This window comes from Leptinotarsa decemlineata, unplaced genomic scaffold (genome assembly GCF_025532065.1).
Source record: "Leptinotarsa decemlineata unplaced genomic scaffold, Ldec_3_MD MMD2_tig00004067_RagTag_RagTag, whole genome shotgun sequence".
Classification (NCBI taxonomy): Eukaryota; Metazoa; Arthropoda; class Insecta; order Coleoptera; family Chrysomelidae; genus Leptinotarsa; species Leptinotarsa decemlineata.
This window is the reverse complement of record NW_027412602.1, coordinates 1,889,333-1,903,655: the sequence shown is the minus strand read 5'-3', so window position 1 is coordinate 1,903,655 and position 14,323 is coordinate 1,889,333. Positions and strand designations below refer to the sequence as shown.

Sequence of the window (14,323 nt, the reverse complement as noted above, 5' to 3'; positions counted from 1 at the left end):
TTCTTATCACCAATCATCAACTTTTTTCTCAGATATATATATATATATATATATATATATATATATATATATATATATATATATATATATATATATATATATTTGTAAATCACAACTATTTTTCGCAGTTACTTGAAATAATCCTTATTTCTAAAATAGACTAAATTTTAGAGTTGAGGCAATTCATATCACGGTATAACTGAAAAAAGAACAAAATGTCATTCGAAATGATGTACTACGTGACTTTCCTTCTCGTTCAAGAAAAAATATATTGATGTAAAGATATCATTTTAACACCCCTTGTAAATATATCTCTCATCTCAGACTTCACTTCAACTAAAACTTCAAACTGATAGTCAAATGTCTACCGCCTTATTAGAACACTTCGCGCCGCCCACACTGTCAACTAGACTTTCCGATATGTTCTTCATCTTGATTTCATTCGGGTTGGAGCCTAGCTCCAACGGAAGTTTTTGGGAGCCGGTAGAATTATTATCGAAGCCAATAAGGAAGTCGCTAGAAGTATCTCGAAGCGACGCGAAAACTTAAACAATCGCGAAGCGCAAGTCGAATTGAGCGCAATCTTGGCCACGTCATAATCGATTTACGACGACCAGTAGTGGCCGGCGTTATTTTCTTTTCAGGGGATGATTTACAACACTACTGCGAACGTCACTTGCAACCTCGATAGTCTGGAACATCCAAGAAAGGTCTCTCTTCTATAGATACTTTCACGGGAAGTGTTCAAGTGACTTGGTACGTTTGATTCCATCAAGAGTGGTACATACCAGAAATACGCGACGGACTGTGACTGCTCATCATTTTGAGGTTCAACTCAGTACATCTCGAACTTCTGTGTTCAAGAACTCTTTCATTTGGAGAACTGCGTTCATGTGGAATAAACTTCCTAAGCACTTTATTCCAAATGAATTTAATCTCCAGCGATTCAAATCCAATCTGAATCACTACTTTCGCACAGGCACTGCTCTTAAAGCGCATTAAGGATTTTCCTGTAGTGCTGTGTTTTGTCTTTAAAAAAAGGCATAGTATTCGGTAATAATATTTACTTACAGTTCTTTTGATTATTTAATGTATTCGCCTCAAAACTGTAAGTGGGAGAAATGAACTGGAATTATAGATACTTTTAGAGGCGACGACATGGGTGTGAAGTACTGATAAAAAGATGGATTATCCAAATACAATTAACTGTGGTATGGTTTTTGTGACAGTTGGTTTAGTAGGTTTTCGAAATTTAAGTTTTGTCATTGTCAGTTATGTATATAATTTATGGAATTTTTAATAAAATTATTCGGATGCACCCTGAATTCAATGTAGTAGTGACTTTTTATAGATAAATCGTTGGTAACGATCCTCTATTTTTGTCTACAAAATCGTAATATGCCCTGAAATACCTGGTGGTGTTTTCCTGTGTCATTTGTAGTTTACTCACTAGTTCCTCAGTAGTTTAGTATACAATTATCAAGTAAAATTGTTTCCGTCGACGAAAACATTAATTTTGTCATCAGAAAAACGAACACACTTTTCTCAAATCAAATTAAAAAAAATATATCAGATTGTTTTGTTCAGTTGAAAAGAAAAATAAAACTTTATAAAAAATATTAACTACTTTATAACTTATAATTTCGCTAACCAGCTGTTACTTCGATCGACAACCCTCAAAAGTCCAAACTTGGTTTGTAAATGTGGAATCAATCTTCACATTCAAGAAACTAGTCCTATGCTTTTTTTTAAGAAAAAGTTCTCACTTGCAAAGTTCTGGGCAATAATCACTAGTTAACTTATACATATACTTTGGATGGCTGGCGTCTCTCAGGGTACAATATACATAGATAGAGATCCAGTAGCATTTCTCAAACATCTCGCGTATACGAAAAGCACATCAACTTTCTCGTAATTAGACAAATTCAAGGTTTTTCCATCCCATATTCACATGAATCGAATTGCTATTTACGTACTTGACAATCATAGATATTCTGTTGAGTCATGGCTCACGTGAAACAAATCAATTCATTACAGTATTCTCACAAATGTTTTCTACACGAAAAACATCAGTTACAAAAATGTATATTCAATAAAAAAAGGCTTTTGAACAGTTCTTCCATAGTTATACAAAACCCTTGGAATGCATGGGCGTTCACTTCTACTTGAAAAATTTCAAAAGATGTGTGGGTTGATATATCTTTGAATTCTAAAATATTTTTGAGACTACACAAATATTGATTTACAAATATTGATTTACAAACATCGGGAAATACATATAATACAAAGCTGGAATTGTTATTACAGTGGTTTCAAAAATCGATGAAAAAACTGTATTTGATCCGTATTTGGAAAATTGAAGTTAATGATGAAATCAAATTAACTAAAAGTCGTCTGGCAAAATGATTTATATCAGATGATAATGAATATGGAACACTCTTTTTCTGCCTCCATTTTTATATCAGTCGAAATGGAGACGGTAGAACCAAAGACGAATTTTGGCAATTCTACCAAATAGGTACTGATATTCTCAACATAAAAAAGATTATTCCAGTTCCCCAAAATAATAAGCTTTTGTCCAATATAACGGATCTTGTAGGTCTCACCGATTCCGAGATAGCAATAGTTGGATCAGCTAAAATAAAATAAGTAAAAAAATGTTTCATGTTGAACGCTTTTAGTGAATGTACTGAAACCTTGAAAATTATTCGGAAGGTTCTAGGAAGCAGCCACCACACCACTCTCCTCAGCAATCTACGATATTGATTAAGAAAAAAATAATAAAATCGTTGGACGTAGCATAACCTGAGTAAATATGTAAATACTACGGCCAACGATTTTATTATTTATTTATCTGATCAATACCCTTGATTGCTGAGGAGAGTGATGTGACCTTCCGAATTATTTTTCAGTTTTTAGTACATTTTTCAACTAAACGTTTAACATGAAAACTTGTTTTTACTCATTTTATTTTCAAGTTTTTAGTTTCTAATTTATATCCACCCTGATACCACACAGTTTACGGCACGACTTTTTACCTTAACTTGGGTGGTGTATCGTTAACTACGCTAACTTGTTCCAAAATATTTGACACCTCTCATTCTCCACAACGAAATAAATTGGAGTGTAGATAAAACAACACCAAAGATAAATAGATAAGTACTATTCTGATCATTACCATATTGACTTAGGAACCACCGGTAGGCAGCTGTTTCAGCCTATTGGGCATCGTCAGTACCAGGCAGGCGGTCCTCGATTGAATACAAAATGTGAACAACCAAGAAAAGTACATAATAAAAATATCTGCTTAAACACAAGCGAGACATAAGAGGAACCACTTATTGGTTGTGTACTATGACGATGTAATAATAAATATTCGATAAAACGTTACGTATCAACATGTCCACCATCAAGTTTTTTTTAAATACGGACCTGTCTCTTTTCATTGAAGATATTGATAGAGCAATTCATTCACAATCCATGGATATATCACATTTTATATCGTTTCATTTGAAATAACTACCATCATCAGTGACAACAATTTTAAATTACGGTCGTGTCGTTACTTCTTTTGTAAATTGTTTCGATTTCTTCAAAATAGAACTCAGACAACTCAATAAATTAGAGGTAGGTAGATACCCTAACACGATGAAAATTCGTACTTTTCGTTTTGTGAATTGTTTTGCCGTAATCCTTCCTTCGAAGCTTACTCGTATTTCTCCTTATTCGAAATAGTTTCATAATTCTCAATCCTGTAAATAACGAAAATATCAGTTTTTGGTCAAAATTTGATTGTTGTAGGTATACTTTGGTATGATCAAATAGAATATCAATTCATTTACCATCTTAAACGTGTAGGCTTTGATTGATTTCTATTGCAGAAAAAATGAATGCGTTGTTGATATTTGTTGAGAACTGTCAGACGTTTATGAACATATCAAGGATGTATTCAAATGATGAAAGAACTGATATGCTATTTAGTTATGCTGAGCTATACCCGAATCGTCATATTCCGAACATCCAAATGTTTAGACGATCACAAAGAAATTTAAGGGATGATGGTAGGTAGGTAGGTCTAAAGTGAGTGGGTCTATTCGAACCTGCACCGCAACCCATAAGGTTTTATTGTGGCTCACACCTACTCACACTCGGCCAAATGAACCCAGCTTCTCAACGAAGCCGATTAGTTCGTATGGTGAGTGGTCTTTCAGGTCAGATGGTGAGAGTACGGATCTGCCAAATAAACGCCTTGGACTGAGCCAATCCTGAAAGATTTTGCCAGAAGTCCATAACTCTCCTTGCCATCCAGGTGTTCAGTGTTTGTTTGGCAAAGCCCAAAGCGATGTCAATGACAGGTTCTGGTCCAATGAAGCCGCTTGCATCACCCTCTTTTGCAAGAGAGTCAGCAGCTTCATTGCCTTCCTGGCCAGTATGGTCAGGTATCCAGACCAGAGACAATCTGTTTAGTCTTCTTATCGAGGAGAGTCTTTTTTGGCACTTTGCTACCAATTTAGACGTTGCTCGGTAGGAGCCAAGAGCTTCCAACGCCGCTTGACTGTCCGAGAATATTTTTATTGACTTGTGAGTGAGGTTGAATTATTTGTCCAATCTCTCCGCACACAATTCAATAGCGTAAATTTCCGCTTGAAATATAGTCGCCTAAGTTCCTAGGCAGGTAGATAACTCTGTCCTGGGTCTGCGACTGAAAACACCTGCACCTGCACCACGGAAGGTGTTTTTGATCCATCTGTGAACCAACAACTATCTGCTCTTAATATTTCCTTCTCCCGCAGGATCAAGTCCTCTCTGCTCGGGAATAGTACTTTGTAAGGCAGTTCGTAGTTGACAGTTGGAGGCATAAAGTCAGAGGTCATTTCCAGATTGCTGTGGCTTCCAATGTCAACCAACAGTCTGTTGCACTCTGCATTGAATTGATTTGTACAATTGGCAATGTGCACAAGTCTGTATGCAGTCCATCTAGCCTTAGTGGATCAGATACAAGAAAACTGGAACGTATTCTCTAGGGGACGTACTTACGGTAGTGAGTGGGAAAGAGACGTGTGCGACGTGATCGACGCATAGAAGGATGGAATGAGCATCGAGTAGATTCATTTGATAGATAAGGGCGCGGTGGAATTACAAAAATAACGCTATAATATCAATAATGAACGAAAAATCGGATTAAAGAAAAAAACATGGCTGCCAACGTAATAGAAAAAAAACATGGCTGTCATACAGGGTGTCTCATCGTTTAGGAGAAAAACATGTAAGGGGTGTCTCAAATACGTCAGCGTAGAAAATAATGATATAATAATAATAATAATGAATGAAAAATCGAAATGAAGAGAAAAAAACATGGCCAAGGGCGTTAAAGAAAAAAATAAGGCTGTCTTACAGGGTGTCTCATCGTTTAAGAAAAAACATGTACAGGGTGTATGTCGGCGTGAAAAATAATGGTACAATAATAATAATGAATGAAAAATCGGATTCAAGAAAAAAACATGACGTCAATATGTACAGGGTGTCTCAAAATACGTCATTTGAAAAAGTTTAACGATGCTATATTGTTTTGGCGTGTGATTCTTCAATATGTACAGGGTGTCTCATTCAGGAAAAAAATATGTCAGGTGGGGGAGGGGGTCTAACGTTTCAGCGTGCGATCCCAATGGGAAACGTTGGAAAATGGGGCAATGGGGGTATTCAGCAATGACATTTCAAAATACGCGTTTTTTCGTGTTAGTTGGGAAATGGGGGAGTGGGGGGCAACGAACAAACGGAACATTGGGGGTTTGGAGAGATTTCAAAACGTTGTCACCATCATCATCATCATCAGGTGTTGAGGTTAGGTAGAAAAAATAAAACATTCCGAATAGAAGTTTATTATACATTTTCATTTTGGTAACATATCACAAAGCGATTTGTATAGAATATCTGCGTTTCGGAGACTGCAATTATTTTTGGTTTGGTTGTGAATGTGATGCATACAAGGTGAGACACCTTCGTTGTTTTTATTGTCGAATGTGGGAACCATCCATGTCGTATTGGCATACTCCGCCAAATTCACGACGCGTGTAGGTATTTCAAGAGGATGGCATCCAATTGATTGTATTCCACAAAACCAGAGGAATACATCAATCCGTGAACGTTTCGCTCCAAGTAACAGGCGGTACGGCGGTACGATTCAAACAGGAAAATGGTATGTTTGGCAACAGTAAAAAGTTACTACATTGAATTCCGGTCTTAATAGCTATCTCCTTAGGATGAAATTGTTGCTCGATGATGAAACCTTGAATATCAACGACAGTTATTCTCATGTTGACTCTTCGATTGATACTGCAGCAAAATCATATGTTCAGTTCCATTTCTTGATAATTTCGCTGAGTGGGAGGTGTTCAATGACAGTGCCGTGCACAATGATACAATAGGCTCGTGTATTTTGTGGAAATCTCTCGGATGCTTCGATTTCAAGTTTTACATCAACACTGGAAGTTTTGATAATTTCATCCCTTCTAGAGCAATCGATGACAAAGAGAGATTTTTGTATAAAGTCAGCGGTGTTGATGAGAGGATTATGTTGATTAGTCATTTTATAGGTAAGACCGAATTGTGCGTAGTTGAAATATGCTTGCAAAAAATTCATTTTCCTAAAATTCAGATGCATATTCTCTTTGAGATAATTTTCACCGTTCAGAGTCAACGTTATATTGGTGATATCCATATGGTTGAATTGCGTTGGATCATTGTTGACTTTGGTGTAATCACGATCTTTTTGGAAACATACAATCACATAGCGAGGGCTTTCGAAAAACGAAGAAGTCTTGACGGCCCATATTTCATTTTTTGCTCCTTGTGTGAGAGCAGGCAGCATAAGGAGTTCCCATTTTCTGAACGGTTTGAGAATAGGAGTTTCGGCTTGAATAGCTTTCAAAAGTTGCAATTTGATTCGATCATGAGGGAAGATTCGTTTAACTTTCAGTTCGATATTTTCAATGTTCAGCTTAACTTCGATGCTACTGTACCAGAAGCCTCATCTATTTTGAAACAGTTGCTATCTCCAGCTTGTACTAATCGGATGGTGTGTTTACATAGGAAACACATTGATAATCATTGAAAATATTCAAGAAATGTTTGATAGGTATAAGTATGTTGAACGTTGAAGATGTAGTTTAAATAATGCCGAAGCTGTTGGGGTATGTCCATCCTGAGATAGCCAAGTGCTTGATATCTTCATCGGTGTAGGTGAGGAAGCCTCTGACAGTACTATCCTGGGGATTTTCCTTGTACGTTTTAGGTACAATATATTTGCTTATTAAAGCCTCAATGTCACCAATTTCGTAATATCCAGAAGGGATATCGATACTTTTTTGTTTAGTTTTGTCATCCTTTTCGTAATACAAATGTTGTACAAATGGAAACTGAGCAAAGCCAAAATGTATTCTGAATCGGAATCCAATCGAATGGGTGGATAGAAATTGATGGAAAGAATCGAAGAACGACTCGTTAGAGTTAATATCATAGACATGACTGATACATTTCCCACATGTACACACCTTAAATAATGAAATGAAAACAACAACAACAATATTTTGAATCATGTATTCCTACAATAATAACATTATCTTTGTGAGCTCACAGGACCATAATCCATTGCATTTTGTAGCGATGACGCAGTTGACACCACCTCATGTCGATAATGGATGAAACATGGTAAACCAATCTGCAAAGCGAATCGATGTTGGTAGTTCTTTGGTAATCTATGCCAAACATCCAATAATTCCCAAAGTGCAGCATTCTCAATCAAATAGTCAATCGATAGAGTTTTCAATTCAGCATCGGTTGAATCCCGTATTCCTCTTAGCATTTTTGCAGTCATTATGAAGTAGAAAGTGAAGGCACTGATGTCTGCAATTACTTTGGTCAAAATTTTGATACCGATCATTGTTATATGTAATCGTTATACCCCTTCCAAAATATCGCACCAATTCCATCGGAGGTTTGAGATTACCGAAACTATCAAAATATTGTACAGCATTGTCGTTTTTAATGTAAGCTACCCAATGAGTGCCTTTATTCAATCGAGAATCCAAGTTCAATACAGCACATTCTCGCGGCCAAAGACCACAAGTTGGCAACGTATCACGCATAAAGACTCCACGAAAATGTGGTATTTTCAATTGATGGGCACACTTTTGAATTTCCGAATCATATAGTTGCTCTATGGGGTAGCTTTAGCAGGAGTTTTTTTGTTGCTTTTTCAAGTAAAGGCCTCGTTCTTTGCGTTGATGTTGTTTTTTTAGAAACAAACCGAATCCCCGAGGTGTTTTGCGCAAGTACAAACCGGAACTTGAATGTTCCATAGCTTTATTGTGGCGTTGATCTTCTTCGAGTTTCTTTTTGGCATTTTTGCATCTATCACTGTTTTTGCGATGGCGCTCGCTCCGCCTACCAACGAACCCAAAGCTGAAAGGCCTGCAAATATGGGTACTACTGGTAGGATCCCTCCAGATTTTGCTTCGAATGGAATAACTCGCGGTATACGTATCTTCTTACGTCCTCCAGCTATATGGACAGCCATTTTCTGCCGCCTTTAGAGCCGATGCCGCAGATTTCTTCAAGTCGTTCGTCGTAGGCTTCCAGTTTTTGATTAAATTTTGCAAAATGCTGCATCGAAATGATTTTACACCCATTCCTAATTTCCGTTTGGACTTCATTACTCCGGTGACGAATAGAGCGCTCGCCTTCTCGCCAAATGTTGCTTCTTTAGATTTCACTCGTTGCCACGCCTTTTCTTCGAGTGCTTTATCAGCTCGATGTCTAGCTTCAAGAGATGTATCTTGCGAATATGCCAAGTCGTGTTGTTTACAAGCCGAGTCTAGTGGACTCGGTAAGTGTAATTCAAATGGTAGCTTATTGATTAGCGTATTGACGATTTCTTCTCCGTGATAAGTCAACATTTGGAATGATGGATGACGTCAATATTGACGTCAATATTGAAGTGAATCTACCGATCATCGATCAGAACATGGAAGTCGTTCCGCAAGACAATACATTACCCATAGACAATTTGGACTATTTGGATGATGGCGTCAAGTATCGAAATAAACATGGCAAGTTGTTGCCAAATTCGATTCGCGTCATCATATGTGGCCCGTCAGGGTGTGGAAAAACCAACACAGCATTATCGATATTATTTCATCCGAATGGAGCCAAATTTGAAAATATCTACGTGTACTCAAAGCCGTGTATCAACCCAAGTATCAGTTGCTTCGAGAGATATTGAAAAAAACCAAAGGAATCGGTTATTTCCCATTTCGAAACAACGAAGAAATTCTCAGTCCAGAGGCGGCTAAATGAAATTCCATATTCATATTTGATGATGTAGCCTGCGATGATCAGCAGAAAATTCGCGAATATTATTCCATGTGCCGACATAAGGACATTGATGCTGTTTGAAGGTGATTGACAATGTTTCGTGATGATTTTCACTAGTTCGGACTTCCATTGTCTACTATATAAAATGATTTGAAATCCCTGAAACAAGTAAAAAAGAATAATTAAAAAAGAATAGTTGAAAATAACAATTATATTAAGCAACAATAAATCTGAAATGAAATGATAGTGAAATAACCTACAAGTAAAAATATAATAATTGAATAAATAAAAATTAAAGGAATGAAAAAAGAAAATAATAAAAAAATAAAAAATAAAAAAGTGTAGAGATTCCAAGTCACGTTAGTGAACTAACGTGACTTGGAATCTTGGAACCTTGGAATCTTTGTGAGCTCACAGGACCATAATCCATTGCATTTTGTAGCGATGACGCAATTGACACCACCTCATGTCGATAATGGATGAAACATGGTAAACCAATCTGCGAAGCGAATCGATGTTGGTAGTTCTTTGGTAATATATGCCAAACATCCAATAATTCCCAAAGTGCAGCATTCTCAATCAAATAGTCAATCGATAGAGTTTTCAATTCAGCATCGGTTGAATCCCGTATTCCTCTTAGCATTTTTTCGTTCACGTTAGTGAACTAACGTGACTTGGAATTTCTACACTTTTTTATTTTTTTTTATTATTTTCTTTTTTCATTCCTTCAATTTTTATTTATTCAATTATTATATTTTTACTTGTAGGTTATTTCACTATCATTTCATTTCAGATTTATTGTTGCTTAATATAATTGTTATTTTCAACTATTCTTTTTTAATTATTCTTTGTTTCAGGGATTTCAAATCATTTTATATAGTAGACAATGGAAGTCCGAACTAGTGAAAAAGACATTGATGCTATCTGTGTCAGACGTATTCCAAGATACCCAAATAATTGATACGCGACAATTGCAACATGCTTGTATTGTTTAAGCAAGACGAAATGAATTTGAAACATGTATTCGATGAACATGTATCTCCAGACATGTCTTTCGATGAAGTCAAGAGAATGTGTGCCGAATGTTGGCGCGACAAGTATAAAACTTTTATCATTGTCAAGGAATGTGATTTGAATAAGGGGCGATATCGAAAAGGCTTCGACAAATACATAAGCGTATGTGAATAGAGATGAAAACGTTATTTGTCAATATGAAGCCGCTCGGTAAAGAAGTCGATGTTGTGCGCAAGAACAAAATTAACGAAATTTCAAAAAGTATAAGAAAAAAGTATCTAGCTCTGAAATTGGGAAAGTCTGAAGAGGATGAGTCGTTGCAAAAGTTTTTTCAACCTGTATCGAAACCACTGAAAGATATAGCTGAAATCTCTAAAAAATCGGTAATAAACCGTTTGAGACAACGTAGTGGTGTCAGTAAGAAGAAAGAGAAAGAGGAAATGAAGAAGGAGCCGTTCGATCAATCTCGAGCATTTGAAGAAACTCAATTCTTACCACTTGAAGATGTTGCTGAAACGGGATTATGGATTATGATGAGGTATTCCACGAGTCGCCTTCACCACCACCATCAATGGAAAATATTTCAGAGGAGAGTATGATGGAGTACCTGAAGCAATATCCGCCCATATCGCACAAATACGTTATGCAACATTGGGCTAAAGACGATTCGATTGATAAAATATATGGGCCAGTTTATGACGAGTCCTCTTCAAAATGGATCCTCGGTAGAAAGTACATTGACTTTGATAAACGTGGAAATATCACAACTGAAGGACTCTCTGCCAAAGGAACTCCAGGACTATATAATTTGATTTTCCTCGATGAACCTGAAGACTATAATAAAGAGGATCGAGCCTCTTATAAACGTCTTTTAGAGATAACGCAAGCCCACCTGAATGCCAGAGGATCCATGGAGGGAACTCAAAAATGGAAATGGTCCGATGTAGTTAGACCCATGTTTCGTACTCAAACACTTGGTAAGGGTTACGATAATCTAGCGAGCAATGAAGAAGTTGGTTCGAATATTGCACTCGACACGCATCGTTGGATATATAATGAGAAGCCCTTCGAGTATGTGTATTGGGGTGATCCGAACGAGTTATGCGATAGATTGAAGCTGCTTATAGCTTCGAAAGAAGCTGGAAATTCTTCTTCTCACGACAACGAAATTACAGCTATATTCAATGAACTCAGAGAAGTCAACATTATTCAATAATAAACAATTCAATATGAGATGTATTTTTTTTATTAAAAATATAATGCGAGAAAACATTCATTTTTGTCTCGAAAAACGCATTGAAAATTTTGCAAAATTTCGATGCGTTAAAATAGACAGTTTTGTCATTTGAATCGCATCGAAAAAAATGTATTTTTTAAAGTCTCATTTCTTCTGAAACTCATATGATTTGCATTGTAATGCGTCACAGAAAATCATGCATAAATGACATGAGAATCGCTTCGGAAAAATGTCAAAAATTTAGCGAGATAAAACGTTCATTTATGCCGCGATTATCGCATGAAACATTACGCAAAATTTCAATGCGGTCATTTGAGTTGCGAAAACCACATTAAAAAACACATATTACTACAGTCATATCTGTGTGTGTCGCATTTTCATTATGACTATCGACAAGTTTGCGCGTAGCTCGAATAGGAAACGAAAGCATCCTACAACACCAACAGTAGTCAGTGGCTTGCTACATACACCTGACGGTGACATTGATTTCTATAATTTGAAATTGTGTAATGTGAAAAGACCTACGAACGCATCAGATGTAGTCAACAAAGAGTACGTGGATGAAGTTGAGAAAAACCTCACTACTTTCATAAAGAGAAATATGACCAACTGTGATTGGAAAATGATTGAGCTCACGAAAATAATGCGCAGTGATAGGCAACATTTGAAAATTGACATCAACACACTCATCAAGAATGAAGTTAGTAAGTCGAATATTGAATTCGATAAAAAAATTCAAGCAGTTAACGCCGACATTTTGCAAACGACTCAACATGCTACGGAACAATTCCAAAAGTTTCATGAAAAATTCAATCGTCAATATGAAATCGATATCGAACGTATCGCCAATGATTTATCAAAGGGATTGAAAGAACTCACCAGTTTGGTTCACGAAAAGAATGCCAACATTTTGTAATCTATGCAGTAATTGTAAAATTGTATGAAGTAATTGTAAAAAGACATACATCGACAATCTCAGCAAAATTTATTCATTTTTACTAACAAAAGAAACCTGAATACATCCTGTAATATTTAAACAATACAAATCACCATGATGAACGGCATTAAGAAATTATAACAAAAAGTATTCCACATTATGCATTGTCAAAAATGTCATTCTCATGTTCAATTATTCTCTAAAAATTAAAATTCATAAAGTAATAATCCTCACATAGCACAAGTATGTTACTGTTTTATTCGTTAGTATGTTTTATATCTATACTTATTATGTCCTTTTTCATATTACAGCCCTCGATAAAGCTAGTAAACATTAGCGAAAGCTCGGGCAGCTAAAAAAAGTAGTATTTACGCCAACACAGACTATATCCATATATATATATATATATATATATATATATATATATATATATATATATATATATATATATATATATATATATATATATACATATTATAAATGTCTAAACAATAATTCTGTAATTATGGATATAATGTTAAAAAAATTTCTTCAACACTAAATATATTGTATTTTGAATTATTGTATCTTAAGCAAACAGAAATCTGCTCCAGGCGGCTCACATCCGGAGTAATATAAAAAAATACTTTGCTTCTTCAACTTTGTTTAAAATATTATTTCTTATATTGTCACCTATCAATTTAATGGTTTCGTTTTGAATTTTATTCCCAAGGTAAAGTGGAATATTTTTTTTGAGATCTACTAATATGTGCAGACATGAGTGGATCAACTTTTGCTATAAGTTTGAAAAAATTTCCATCATTTCTTTCGAATAATTTTTAACCAGGACCACGAAAAGCCAAATTTGGTTAAGCTAGAAATTGAATAGTATGAATTATTCTTTCAATGACACTGCGCCAATATTTGGTTTCATTTTTTAATAAATTTTGCATTTCCGAATCAACGGTTCGATTGATTTTAATTCTTTCTAGTAAATCTAACCAGACACGTGAATTTTGAAAATGAGATTTACTTTTCCGTGGATTTTGAAAGTCAATGGATTGTTGAGGTCAGGAATATTTTACAGCAGAAGCAAAAAACTGCATTTTTTTCATTGGAATATAGCAACCAATGACGCTGAACCTTTTCACCATTTAAAAAAATTCGAGTAAAATATATATATATATATATATATATATATATATATATATATATATATATATATATATATATATATATATATATCGAAAAACTTACGTCCACTTTTGTCTTTAGGTTACAAAAATATAATTTCATTTTGATATTGCATTGGCAAGTTCTTGCACCTCAATTGAAGACAATACACTTGGCCAAAGACCTGGATCGTAAGAAAGGGGTGCTTCTTCGGATAATTCGTCTTGCTTACTCGAACATGATGTTACCGACACTTACTGAAACGTATCAAGATCTAATTCTTCTGGATCTTCATCCTCATTAGCTTGCTTTTCTAATTCTGATGCCAAGTTTGATTGTGTTGATTGTAGAAAATTACTGTTATCAGAAGTAGTGTCTTGTGTGGCATTTCGAAAGAATTGATCAAATTTGCCATATTTGCATCCCTGTTAATTATCATTTACCTACCTAATTTGAATTATTTTTCACAATATCGGAGATACATAATAGCAAATAAGGCACTCTATATGTCTTATGCGCTTATCAAGGCAAGGCTACATCGATTACGAACACGCAAAATTTTGCAAGTTCAAACCTGTTCACCACTGGTACTGGTCATCGATCAGCTGTCC

At 35.5% G+C, this 14,323-nt stretch overlaps 1 protein-coding gene across 2 annotated transcripts in view; it reads left to right on the top strand.

Moving 5' to 3' along the window:
- LOC111514165 (UPF0764 protein C16orf89 homolog) overlaps positions 1-14,323 on the top strand; it is a 77,245-nt gene that overhangs the window by 32,924 nt on the left and 29,998 nt on the right. The window lies entirely within an intron of this gene.